A 14378-nucleotide genomic window follows, 5' to 3' on the forward strand; every position below is an offset into this window, starting at 1 on the left:
TTCCTCATTCTTTAGATTATTGCAGAAGCATCACCTGCCAAATCCACTATACAGATTTCCTGCTCGGATGGCAGTGATGATGATGATGTTGATGATGACATCCCTCTGTTCCTCTCCACTCTTCCGTGTGCTGCACCTACAAGAGAGACAGAAATCCTGAGTGGGTTTTCGGATGATGAGCAGGGGGAAATTGGCACCTATGACCAAGCCTAAATATCCAAGGCAATCAACACAGTTGATGTCATAACAGGCGTAAGTCTTACTTTGAATAACACTTCATTATTCGCAGCGACGCAAAATGTTTCATTATGATTTGAAGTAGGTTTCTAAGTTACAATAGCTGGCTGTGACCAGTAATTAGGGTAATGTGAGCTTTTTGCAATAGTTTTAGCCACAGTTTATGAGCATTTAACATTTCATTTCACCAGAACTAATGTTACTACATGAATTATCAACAAAACTGCATTACTCTGTAAAGAAAAAATGGTTACTTATTATTTTGAGGTCATTGTCAGCAAACCACTTAAAGACTCTGTTGAATGGCATGCATTGCGTGCATTTGGTTGTTTTGATTCAGCTTGATGTAGTCACTTGGGACCCCTTAAAAAATATAAATGTATTTCTAATAAATAAAGCAAAGACTGGTTCTACACTTGACAAGATAATTGGGTTTCCTTAGAAAGGGCTAGAAGTATATTTATTCGACAAAATGAGAAAGATCCAATTCAAAACTACTTCTTACCTTTCAGAAGGTGAACCTGGCATGCAATAAGACGAGCACCCAGCATGAAGGGGTAGCATCACAAGAGCTGCAACATATGCGCACTATCTTGGAAAGGCTTGAATGCTCATTTGCCAGACAGGAGGCTAAGCTTGACAGGCTTTTGTCTTTGTCAGCAACTGCCTCAACAGACCCACAACTGACTCAGCAGCCCATACATCTGCACTCAGATTCAAACGCATTGAACAGCCCTTACATCATCGTTAGAGTATTCCCCATCAGTAGTTCTCCCAAGGGCACCAGTGGTAGAAAAAACAACTCCGCAGCAGACACCTCAGCCCATGCCTCATCAGTTATCAACAGCATTTCCAAACTTTAGGCCATTCTCTGAGTATCCACCATCTGCAGTTCCCTCAAGGGCTCCAGTGGTAGAGAGTACACCCTTACCAGGAATGGAGAAACTTTTCAATGACATCAATGCAGCAGGTAATTTACTTCAGTATGACTTACTTATCACTCTAGACAACTAGTTATATTGCACTGATTTCAACTGGCTTAAGTTAGTTTATTTACTCCATAATATGAACAACTGAAGCATCAGTTTGAAGCCACATACAACAATAGTTTGAAATGCTGATTTTTAACTCATACGTTGACTATTAACAATGCTTAATACACAAGTATTCAATGAAATCTTACCCTGATATTATGTTAATACAAATTAAGATAACAGATGCAATTATGCTATTTATTTTGCAGGAAATGATTCAGAGGTACTAGCCGGAGGTGGCAACGTTCGAATGGCCAGAGCAGATTACAACTTTGCCAAGGCAGCACATAAGCCCACTCACATGGCTCTCCGTCTTGCTGACAGGTTGTTTAGCAAGGAAACCCTCCTCAGGTCTACAGTACATGGCACCAAAGAATTTGAACCTCTGGACCACATTGTTCTTGCTGCAATAAAAGGTGAGATCAGTATAAATATATATATATATATAGAGAGAGAGAGAGTGTAGGAGAGAAACCCTGACAATGCACACCCCAAATAATCATATTTTTAACTGAATATAAAACTATAAAAGTTAGAGATAACAAGTTAAACCGACGTTTCGGAGTAGACATCACTCCATTATCAAGGTAAAAATGTTCTATGATGCTAAAATTACATTATTAAAAACGATTGACGCTAAGAATTAACATAATAAGCACGTGCGAAATTGGCTATAAGAATACTTTAGCACGAATGGAATCCGATTGCACATTGAGGCTAGGCTTAAGTGTTCTTATAAATAACATTTCAGACACTAAGCAATCAAATTTGTTTTTACATTTTTTGAGCACCTCAAAGCGTTTAAGCAGGTCCCGAGGGATCGACCCGTGTGCGTTCTTATAGTGTCTGGCAATAGCCGAGGACTGTTGCTTATGTCCCTTTACACGATTGTGTAAATGTCCGCGTGTGTAGCCTACATAACCTTCATCACAAAGGGCACATTGAAATTTATATACAACACACTGCTGATTTATGATCGGCGGCTTTGCCTCTTTCACTTTCAGTTCCTGTTCAATTTTTCTGCTGGTAAATACAGGCTGGATGGTTTTGTTTACTTTCAGGCTCAAATCCTTAAGTTGTTTTTTTTACAAATTCTGCTGAGTTTTGGTCTTTAAATGGCAAGACTACTCGAACCATGTTATCCGTCTCTTGGGCTGTTGATAAAGGTCGCGGTTGGTCGCAGACCTTTGAGTCAACAAAGCGTTTGATAGTGGAATTTACGAGTTGTTTTGGGTACTTTAGGCGTGAGAAAACTGACTTCAAACGGTCACATTCGTCTGAGAAGTGTGACCAAGAAGAAGATAAACGGTGTGCTCGATCGAGCATAGTTCTCAGCAAGCCATTCTTGTACCGATTGTCAACATTGCTCTGAAAATGCAGAAGGAGATCTGAATTCGTGGGTTTTATGTAGACCTTTGTCTCTATCCGGTGAGATCGATTCAGTAACCCAATCGATTCAGTAACTATCGAAGATATGTAGACGACACCCTGACCACCATGCTGAATATGGCGGCAGCATCTAGTTTTCTAGACACATTAAACCTTGCACATTCACCATGGAAACTGAAAGCAATGGTATGTTGCCATTTCTGGGAACTCAGTTACTGAATCGATCTCCCCGGATAGAGACAAAGGTCTACGTAAAACCCACGAATTCAGGTTTCCTTCTGCATTTTCAGAGCAATGTTGACAATCGGTACAAGAATGGCTTGCTGAGAACTATGCTCGATCGAGCACACCGTTTATCTTCTTCTTGGTCACACTTCTCAGACGAATGTGACCGTTTGAAGTCAGTTTTCTCACGCCTAAAGTACCCGAAACAACTCGTAAATTCCACTATCGAACGCTTTGTTGACTCAAAGGTCTGCAACCAACCGTGACCTTTATCAACAGCCCAAGAGACGGATAACATGGTTCGAGTAGTCTTGCCATTTAAAGACCAAAACTCAGCAGAATTTGTAAAAAAACAACTTAAGGATTTGAGCCTGAAAGTAAACAAAACCATCCAGCCTGTATTTACCAGCAGAAAAATTGAACAGGAACTGAAAGTGAAAGAGGCAAAGCCGCCGATCATAAATCAGCAGTGTGTTGTATATAAATTTCAATGTGCCCTTTGTGATGAAGGTTATGTAGGCTACACACGCGGACATTTACACAATCGTGTAAAGGGACATAAGCAACAGTCCTCGGCTATTGCCAGACACTATAAGAACGCACACGGGTCGATCCCTCGGGACCTGCTTAAACGCTTTGAGGTGCTCAAAAAATGTAAAAACAAATTTGATTGCTTAGTGTCTGAAATGTTATTTATAAGAACACTTAAGCCTAGCCTCAATGTGCAATCGGATTCCATTCGTGCTAAAGTATTCTTATAGCCAATTTCGCACGTGCTTATTATGTTAATTCTTAGCGTCAATCGTTTTTAATAATGTAATTTTAGCATCATAGAACATTTTTACCTTGATAATGGAGTGATGTCTACTCCGAAACGTCGGTTTAACTTGTTATCTCTAACTTTTATAGTTTTATGTTTTAAGAAATCTCTTTTAATACGATTTAACTGAATAAATGTGTGAAAGAAAATTTGCCCTGAGCGGGATTTGAACCCACGTCCCCCCATTACTAGTCGGGTGTGATCACCACTACACCACCAGGACAACCATGCTGGCAACACAGCCATCGACGATGTGATTTACGTGGTTTAAGGCGTGGGCCTCACGGGAAATTTTCTTTCGAGGTGACAGAGTAGGGGAGCCTATAACTTCACTTGAAACCCAACCAAAGATCAACTTAATGATGCACGACCGTAGTCAACTTAGCCGATGACAAGGAAGGATCCTAGAAGGATACAGGCTAATTTTAATTTTTAGAGAGAGTGTAGGAGAGAAACCCTGACAATGCACACCCCAAATAATCATATTTTTAACTGAATAAATGTGTGAAAGAAAATTTGCCCTGAGCGGGATTTGAACCCACATCCCCCCATTACTAGTCGGGTGTGATCACCACTACACCACCAGGACAACCATGCTGGCAACACAGCCATCGACGATGTGATTTACTTGGTTTAAGGCGTGGGCCTCCCGGGAAATTTTTTTTCGAGGTGACAGAGTAGGGGAGCCTATAACTTCACTTGAAACCCAACCAAGGATCAACTTAATGATGCACAACCGTAGTCAACTTAGCGAATGACAAGGAAGGATCCTAGAAGGATACAGGCTAATTTTAATTTTTAGAGAGAGTGTAGGAGAGAAACCCTGACAATGCACACCCCAAATAATCATATTTTTAACTGAATAAATGTGTGAAAGAAAATTTGCCCTGAGCGGGATTTGAACCCACGTCCCCCCATTACTAGTCGGGTGTGATCACCACTACACCACCAGGACAACCATGCTGGCAACACAGCCATCGACGATGTGATTTACGTGGCTTAAGGCGTGGGCCTACCGGGAAATTTTCTTTCGAGGTGACAGAGTAGGGGAGCCTATAATTTCACTTCTTTCACACATTTATTCAGTTATATATATATATATATATATATATATATATATATATATATATATACAAACTGTTTCCAGTGAGCTGCTAACTGGAAGTTAGCTGCTGTTCCAGTGAGCTGCTTACTGTTAGCAGCTCACTGGAAACAGTTTGTATTGTTTAACCGTTGCCATGCACCCCAGCCTATAGTGAATTGCTACCGTTATTTTCAAAATCACTGTAAAACACCATGTATTCTTTCTTTTTGGCAGTTGCCTGATGATTGCTTCGTGAGAAGCATGAAACTCGGAGTAGCAAATAAATGTTTTTGACCTAGTTCAAGTCTACGTATCTATTGAAAGCTCTGGTAAACCCATTGAGCACTTTTAGCTGATGATCAATTTATCACGTCATTTCATTATATATATATATATACTAGGCTAGTACATAACAATAGCTGGAAAAGGCAATGATAAAGTTAGCAAGTGCAAGTTGAAGAAATATTTATTTACTAAATGAGAATAATTTATTGGGTGTAAATATGGACTATGAACTTATAACTGCAGCCTTCAACATTTTAACCAAGGTATCCAGATAAAGCATAACAAAGAATTCTAAGACAGTTCATGGATTATGCCACTTAGATTAGTTTTTCAAGGAATACTTTCCAACCTGACGAATAACAATGCTTAGAATATACATGTTGAAATATTGTATCAAGCAAGTATAATGACTTCTCTGTTTTATGAGAACCAAGGTATTTGGTCAAATACAAATTTTATCACTTTCACCTTACCTTTGGCTTTGTTTCTTTCAGCGGAAGTGATGACATCTTTTGGCTTCCAATGCAGAAACCCAGAAGACTCCAACCGGATGTGGGAATGCTGCAAAACTAGCATTGGATAACGATGTCAAAACCTGAGGAAAGGGGAGAAACAAAGAGCAGACTAGAAATTCCAATCTCTGGCGAAATTTTGTTTTTTTTAAAATTAAATATGTTTTGTAAATTGGTTCACTGCGCTAACATTGCTTAATATAAATTTCTTGAAGTTCACATTATATAGTGTTTGTACATACTTTTTGTGTAACGTGAAAACAAACCTTTACAATTTCGAACAAATTCCACCTTCCCCTTTTGTACTCGTTCTGCAATGTTCCCAATGTTCACGAAGTTGATTCCTTCTAACTGTGTATGCGGGTGGCACATGAAAATAATTTTAGGCGAGAAGGTTATGCGTGTAAAATTGGATTTTCAGGGAAAGAAAAGGGTTTTCATCATAAAAGCCCAGGAACATCCTGAAAAATAACTTTAAAGAAGAAAAAACAAAGCAAAAATGCTTTTGCACATAAAATTATGAAATGTCCTTTGAATTTGTCGTTTGATATTGAACGCAAAAATTGAGGCAATTGAAAAACAATTAACACGTGTTTACAAATTATATATGGCGCTCCGTTTATACACGAGTGTTCGAAATGGACACTTACCTCAATTTCTCGGTGCTATCCTATCACTGCCGTTCCAAATTGCTCGAAATTGCTCGCCTGAATCCTTTCCCATTTCTTTGGCGGAGGTTTTTTCGTGGAAAATGATTTCAAGCAGTCCTTCCAAAGCAACAAAGTTTACAGTGTCCCCAATTTAGTGCTGCAACGCAGGCTTTCCGTTTCCCTGCGATGAGGCCGTTGTATATGACTCATTGAAGGGTCCAGGTTGAATCTCGACACACGATTGGTTCATATTTCAATTAGCAGACCAAATTTAGAAACAACCGGATGTAACACATTTCTGTTCTGGCTTTTTAAAATCTGATAGCCCATGTACATTTTCCACTTTAATAACAGGCTCTTGAAAAATTCTTTTTAGGTAAGGGTAAGGTGGGCTTCTAAAACTACAATTTTTTTTGACGACATGTTTTACTAAGTTGCCCCTTCAAACGATGTATAGCGGTTTTGGAGTCCAAAGTCATACCAGATCACAGCTCGTTTTAATACACTCTGGCCTGTTGCTGTCGTGACAAAAACTTGACAACTCGCACATGTGTAGAATGAAAGTCGAAAGGCATCGTACAGTGCTCTTCCCTGGTCAAAAAAATGATAACAAAGAAGCTGGGATCACTCAAGGCTTTTAAGCTATGTATTTAAGTCTTTTACCGCTGAATTCAAAGTTTCTCATCGAATGGAAATGGAATCATTGATGTTTTTTTCACTGCGGTGACTTGCCCTGCGCCTGCCAAAAAGTTAAAAGTTATCCTGAAAATTGGTAAGTAAGCTCTTCATACGTATAAGACATCATGTCAATAAACACTTCTGGTGTAATACAAATGTAGACCCGGGAACCATTTTTGCCGCTGTGACGCTACAAGATAACACTCGCCGGCTCTTTTATATTCACTCTCAAAGTATAAATCCTTAATTTGAGTTGTGTAATCTTGATTCTAGACTTGATGTCTAATTTTAAGACCACAAAATCTAGTTTTAAGTAGACACAATGTCTTAAAAATTTAAGAATACTAAATGTCTTGAAACAAGATATTTTGAGTCCTAGTTATGAGGCAAAGTAAACCTATTTTAAGTTACTTTGCCTCTAACTCAAATAGCTAAAAAGCAATCTTCAAACAAGATTACTTGAGAGTCCTAGTTATAAGGGACAGTAAACCTTGTTTCAAGTTACTGTCTCCAAGTCAAATAGTTAAAAAGCAATCTTGAAACAAGATCATTTCAGTCCAAGTAAAAAAGCAAAAATTGCAAAGTGAGGCTCTTTTCAAAGTGACTTTGATTCTTACTCAAACAATTAAAAACAATCTTAGAGTAAAATAACTAAGAACCACTTTCCAGAAGAACAAATTTTATTTCAAGACACTACCATACAAGGGAAACATAAAGAAACCACAAAGGAGGGTCACAAAACTTACCCTCCCATTTTTGATCTGTGTTAGAACAAGGTCTCACTGTTTTGTTATTTATTTTTTAGTGTACAGCTTGGGAAAAATCTGCTGACACATCACTAAACATTAACATTGTAATTAACATTGCAAAATACAACTCGCAACACTGAGTGCAACTCATCAAATACATTGTATATCATGTACCTCAAGAATGACAGTCTTTTAAGTAGCATTTCAACATAAACATATCAATGATAAATATTATGCAATATAACCTTACATAATAACAACTATCTTCTGACCGTTCACAGTGATTTTAAGTCCCATATACGCCAACTAATTTTTAGATACTCAAAAAGCTCTCCTTGCAGGTAATAAACTGTTTACCCCTTTTTTTATGAGCATGGTATACATTATAAAAAAACAAGTCACAGTGAGAAATGATATCATATCCCTGTGCCATTTCTGGTTCTGAGACTTCAAAAGCATTTAGTTCCTCACAAAAAGAATCTGTACTCATAGTCATGACTGCAAAGAATGGTTTATTGTGGAGAACAAACCATATTTTTGATATTTTAGCAAACTGTGGTAGGTCCATGTCATCCAAGCAAGTGATAAGAAAGTTGTTTGCACCTGTTTTGTACTGGGTTCCACATACTGTAACTGAATTATACTGAAAGACATTTATGGCATCACATCCATTTCTATAATCCAGTTCATAAAACCTTGTTATAGTATTTAATGCATATTCCAGATCATGTCTAAGTAAACGTTTTCCTTTTCCAAATGTAATATCATCAGACACCATTGGACAAGGGTCAACACTTTCACCATCAATTTCCAAGGATGTTGCACTCTCCATACTTTGATGTCTTCGTGCTAGGGAGAGTGGCAGATTCTTGAAATTTTTTATTGCACGGGCCATGTTTTTAAAGTAGGAATGTTTGCCTTCAAATCGCATGCACCAGCTCCTGATAAGTGGCCCAAACATTAATATTTGGGTGGGTAAATGAACCAAATAATGTTGTTTTGGCAAGATTCGTGCGTTTGGATATATAGTCTTAAATGAGGTGAGGTGTTCCTTAATTAATTGTTTTAAATAAATTACAGAACTATAAGTAACTTGATGAGCAAAACAGATACACATAATTACTGGGTTGCCTATGGCAAACCAGTTGGAATCTGTGTTTAGTTTCGTGTTTTTTTTATTTTTTTCCGTGTCGGTAAAAGTCTTGCCTGTCACTCCCCTGCTAAGTAGTGGCTTTGTGCATAGAGTCTTGTCTGTGTATTTTGTTAGGTTTGAGGGGGCTGGGGGAATACGTAGATTTCCTTGGTGCACACAGATGAACGTTTAATTATTAAACCCGCAATGGCGTCGAAAGTCGTGGTAACGGGGATGGCGTTTTCGTGGCAAAAATGTACCTTTATGAGATCAAATATGGAACGTCAATTGGAGTAACGAAACAGGCGGGGAAAATAAATATCTGGAATCTTAAAAGCGACGAGGGATGGTCTTCGAGAACAATTGCGGTCGGATATGAGAAAGTGTGTGTTGTTTCTAATCTTATTTTATAAACTGTGCTGGTATGTAGAACACTGACAGTAAGTGGGAAATTGAGTATGAGTGTAAAAGGAATCGAATGTCTTGAATGTATCATAGTGTTTACCGAAGTGGCATCTCATTTGTCTGGCAATTTGCATTTAATTTGCAGTCAAGCTGTACAGTTTTCAGGTAAAAAAATAATTGAAAATGTGACAGTGAAGAATTATTGGAAAGAAAGGTTGTTGTCTATTTTGTGCTTTGGAAAAGGTTCTTTAGGAAAGAGTTCAATCTTGAACTGAAAAATATATTTATTTGCATATCGTATGGTTTGTGAGACGGATTGTTTCTTGTTTGCACGCACGGAATTGGAATAGAAAGGGTTTTTTTTGTCTCCAATAGCAAATATTTTGTTAGTTTCAATAAATTTCATGCTGGAAAAGGTTTTTGTGAGATGTTTCAACTGTTGTGATTCATTGTGCTGTGTAGTATTCGAGTTTAACTAATTTGCATAAGTGAGTTGAAATTTAATACGCATTAAATAAAGATGACAGGAATTTGTAGGCATGATCGTTCTGGCAAATGATTACAGCTGGCGATCGTTTTAAATTAAGGTCAGAAAAAGATTTCAGTATAGTCACTCTTGTGTAAAATGAAGTTATTGTTAACTTGAGAAAACAACAATAGGGTCGTTTATACGAGAGAAAATAAGACGCGGCTTACTCTGGACGCGGCGTACATAATACGCCAAAGGAACTATTTATACGAGTATAAACTCCCAGGCCAGGATAAGCCGGGGCTTGAGAAAGCTGTGACCGTAGATTTTGCATCATTTATATGGGCTGTTCGCGTTTTATTTTCTCTGGTATAAACGGCCCTTATATTTCTTTAACTTTTTTAAAGAGAGAGATTTCGCGCAAATTTTATTTCAAGCTATTCAGTTGAAATATTATTTCTCGCCATTGGCTTCGTTTGCGTGATCATTTACTGGTGTTGACATTTAGGAGGTAGTTGTTTGGTTCTAAACGAGTAGGAATAAAACGACCAGGAATGAGCGAATTTTAGTGGGTGTGCGATAGCAACACGAGACAGGAGTCGAGAGATTCTAACGATAGACAGATATTACCTAACCCCTCCTGAAATAACCGAAGGAAGGCAAGCTTTGGTGGTTTGTGTGAATTTATAGCACTAAGTGAATGGAAGTCGTCATGTTTTGATTGGGCAGCTTCAAAGACGTCCTTCTGAGGAAACAAGTTGTTAAAATAGCTAATTGTGATTGGAGAATTTCGATCCTAAGTATAATAAGTATAATAATGCCTTTTATTGACAGGCAAAACCATATGATTGAGCGTGATCATACCAAATATCATTCGTTTGCGCGATCAAGTTGTGGCGAAGTGTGCAGCCCATGACAGTATGTCGTTTGTGAGCATATTGCTTTTTGTTGTATTAAGCTTCTTCCTCGGAACGCTCAAACAACTCACTTATGCACACGCCGTTTGCGGTAGACCCACACTAAAAGATGCTGTTGAGCGATTGTTTTGGCCGGGGTTGGTCCGCAAACTGAAAGAAAGTTTATATGTTGAGAACAAATGTGTACTAAATGAACAAATATGTGAAAATCATGATATGAACTGCACTGAAAACCAAATGCCAAAGGAGAGAAGCACAGAACTGTGAAAGTTTCCTGAAGAAGAAAGTTCCTGATCTTAAAGTTAGTGCTAGCGGTATCGAGCTAGTCGCAGAGATGTACGCCTAGCCGGATGCATTTAGTTAAATTTCTTAAAAAGGTGAATTTTCTGTCTATTTGTATTATCATGGCTTTTTGTTTTCTGCTGTTACTGAATCCCTTTGTATTTGGAGCTGTAACGCTATTTCATGTGCAATTACTTGTATCGTTTGCAATTATCCTCACTAGTGGTGTTGTTAGCATTTTTACTGGGTTGCCAAACCCAGTCGGAATCTCGGTTTCATTTCGTGGGTTTTTTTGTTATTTTCCGTGTCGGGAAAAGTTAGAAGGAATCGAACACCACAAGTAGATCTGTGATCTCTGTTGTGTGTCTCACAGTGTTTACTGAAGTCGCATCTATTTAAAGTTTGCCTGTTTGTCTGGCAAGTAACATTCATTTTAAGACTCAACTCAGCAAAGGTAAAAACAAATTGGAAATGTGACAGTGAAAAATTATTTGAATGAAAGCTTGTTGTCTCTTTTGTGCTTTATTATTTACGGTCAAGGTTCTTTCGAAAAGGGTTTGATGTGAACTGTCAGAAATTTATTTAATTGCATATGCTTTGTGATTGTGTGTTTCGCTTGCTCGCACGCAACTGAAATAGGAAGGGTTTCTTGCCTCTTATAGCAAATATGTTGCTTGTTTCAATACATGTTTCGCTGGAAAGTATTTCTGTGAAATTTCTAGCTTTTGTAAATTTATCATGTGTAATTTTCGAGCTTAGCAAATTTGCATACATGTGTTGAAATGTGATACGGGGAGAATTTTTGTGGTAACGCATAAGTCACGAAAATAAACTGGTCTGTTGGAAGCGTGCGTGAGTTTCAACAAAATGACCCCCAAAATCGGCAAAATATTGTGACGCTGATGAATAATAAAGTAGCTGCTATTACCAAAACGATGGAATTACCTGGTGATAAATAACCTTGTCTTGGAGAGTAAATTTTTGATTTTCCAGAAACAATGGTCACTGTGACCTCTGAGAGTGATCTTTGTGTTGAATTCGCACATTTCTTGTCAAAATTTATAACAATTGAAAGAAAACGAAAACTAACAAAAACAAAAACCCGGTATCTTGGCGATCATGACTAAAACACCACACGAGTACATACGGGTAACATACGAGTAACATACGAGTAACATACGGAACATACGTATACATATGAATACATACGACTCACATACGACTAACATACGAGTAACATACGGATACATACGACCAACACACGGATACATACCAATACATACGAGTAATACGAGTGTTTTTCTGATAAACTAAGCTCTAATTATAAGCCTTCCAAGCATTTTTGCACGTCAGCAAACACGTTCCCGGTTCAGTTTGAGGGGGGATGTTGATCGACCCCCCCCCCCCCCCAGGCTTTCGTTAAATTTAGTCACAGTAAAATAAATTCACATGGAGTGCAAAACCCCAAGATAAAGTAAAGTAAAGTAAAGCAACCATATTTAACGTCGATAACTCGTAACAGTAATTCAACTGACAAACCTGAGGTCGACGGTGCGCTCATTTTACTCCCCCCTCTCCATCAGTGCTCCTACTCAGCTACACGGAAAGGAAAGAAGTCGAAACAAGGATGCGAGATCCGGGAATCGAACTCAGGACCTCTTGCACCAAGGCCGCGCACTAACCGACTGTGCCATCCTTGCTCCTTTAAGATGACAATATATTTTGGATGTCGCTGACGTCGTATGACGTCATCAGATCCGCCATCTTGATTTCACTATTTCACCTCAGTTGCCTTTTTTAATGGCAAAAAAATCAGTGCGAAATCAAGCCAGAAAGCTTAAATGTAATCATGTACATGTAAAAATGTATCGACTTTGTAATTTCGTGTTGAGAAACTAGAATAATTATGTTTAAAATGAAGAATTTTTGGAACAGTTGACACATTAAAAAATCCGCAAGCAATAAAGGAACAGCTGCTTAACGTTTCAGCAACAGAGTAAATCTCCTTTCCAAAATTTGCAAAATCTGAGGGGGGTGGCATCCAACCCTTTATCACCTCATTTACAAAACCCTGAGGGGGTGGCATCAAACCCCCTTCGATCACTCTGCCCGCTGAATTCGATGTGCGATTTACTCGGTGCAGCCAAAAGTACAATTACAACAAAACAACTAAAATCTCCCAGAATGTTTTTCGCTGATGGTAACTTTTTATATTTGTGGTTCAAAATTAATGTTGTTTTCACGTCGTAAATTTTGTTACCGATGGCAAAATATTTTATGCTCGATCGACCGTCCTGAAACTTCCTTCTGCTCTTCTTAAAAACTGTGTATCCATATTTATTTACTTTTACATCAATATTTGTTTTGCATAAAGCAAGCTTACAAAATCTGTATCTTGCTTGGTTCGCATTTGATAGCATTAAAATAGAATTTTCGGTCCTATGCTTCTGTTACTCAGTGGTATATTTCTTAGGTCGCCCATCCAGATACTAACCCACCGCACACGGGTTAACTTCAACTTTTAACATTTGTTCACAAAACTGTCAGGTGCTGTCAGTACACGCTTACACTTGTGGTGGAAAGAAGTTGCATGATCAACATGTCAGCCCAGAAGCCAATGTTTCTCGATTCCCTTTTATTCTGTCAACATGTCTCTCCCAGAAGACAATGTTTTTCACTTCCCATTTATTTTCTTCAATCTTTCTGGGTTCAGTACTTTGCTAGTAACCACATGTCTTCTCAGGCTATTTACCCAAGACTTCTACCATGGCACTACAATGATAGACAATACCAAAACAATATCGTGCACTGTTAGAGCTACATATTACGCAAGGACAACTTGAATCTCCTGGAAGACAACACAGCTCAGTTGACATTATGGAATAAATCGCTGTGTTACTTCACTACCACACGTAAGCAATGCGTGTCAATTTTTTTTAAAGAGGACAGGAATTTCTTCTTTCTGACAAATGATTAATTAATAGGCCGGTAGCCAGGTTTTTAACCTCAGAAAAGGAGCTGTTTCGTCGTACGAACGTGTGCGGACCTGTGAGCCAAAGGGCCTCTGCTGGTATGACTTCTGGGTGACCCCTTAAATGGTCTTAATGACCCACCAACTTGAAAAAAATTGCCTGGAACGCTGCACGTACCACAGGCAACCCAGTGTACCCTCACGGAGGGTCTAGTTTCCAAAAGGGAAAGGAAATTGATCCAATGTGGGTCATTGTGGTCTACTTTGCCATCCAAAAGCAGGGGTAGAATAGAGGCAAATAACCACATTTAGCTTGCACTTTGGCCCAAATTGGAATTAGACTTTAAGTCTAAGTCATCTTCCTTTATTGGAGCTGGTTTATCTTTCAACTCTGAATAACCATAGTCAAAATTGTTGACTGCTTGGTTAAGATCATGAAGAGTAAAATGACTGTTGCGGAAGAAATTCTGAAAGAAAAATTTCATTTCGTAACATAAATACCTTCTAGGAAAATGTGCATAATATCCTGGGGAAGCTGC

The 14378-nt window shown here is 38.4% G+C and overlaps 1 long non-coding RNA gene across 1 annotated transcript in view; it reads right to left on the reverse strand.

The window, feature by feature from the left end:
* The window catches only part of LOC138016085 (uncharacterized), a 7358-nt gene extending 271 nt beyond the window's left edge, over nucleotides 1–7087 (reverse strand). Inside the window, exons 1-4 of the long non-coding RNA XR_011125730.1 lie at nucleotides 5548–7087; nucleotides 1573–1675; nucleotides 743–1163; nucleotides 1–136 (exon numbers count right to left, since the gene is read on the reverse strand). The exon at nucleotides 1–136 is cut by the window's left edge and continues 271 nt beyond it. This is a non-coding gene — a long non-coding RNA (uncharacterized lncRNA). The remainder of the gene's footprint in view (nucleotides 137–742; nucleotides 1164–1572; nucleotides 1676–5547) is intronic.
* Nucleotides 7088–14378: the final 7291 nt, after the last annotated feature.

The sequence above is a fragment of the Montipora capricornis genome, chromosome 9 (assembly GCF_036669925.1).
Source record: "Montipora capricornis isolate CH-2021 chromosome 9, ASM3666992v2, whole genome shotgun sequence".
In the NCBI taxonomy this organism is placed as follows: domain Eukaryota; kingdom Metazoa; phylum Cnidaria; class Anthozoa; order Scleractinia; family Acroporidae; genus Montipora; species Montipora capricornis.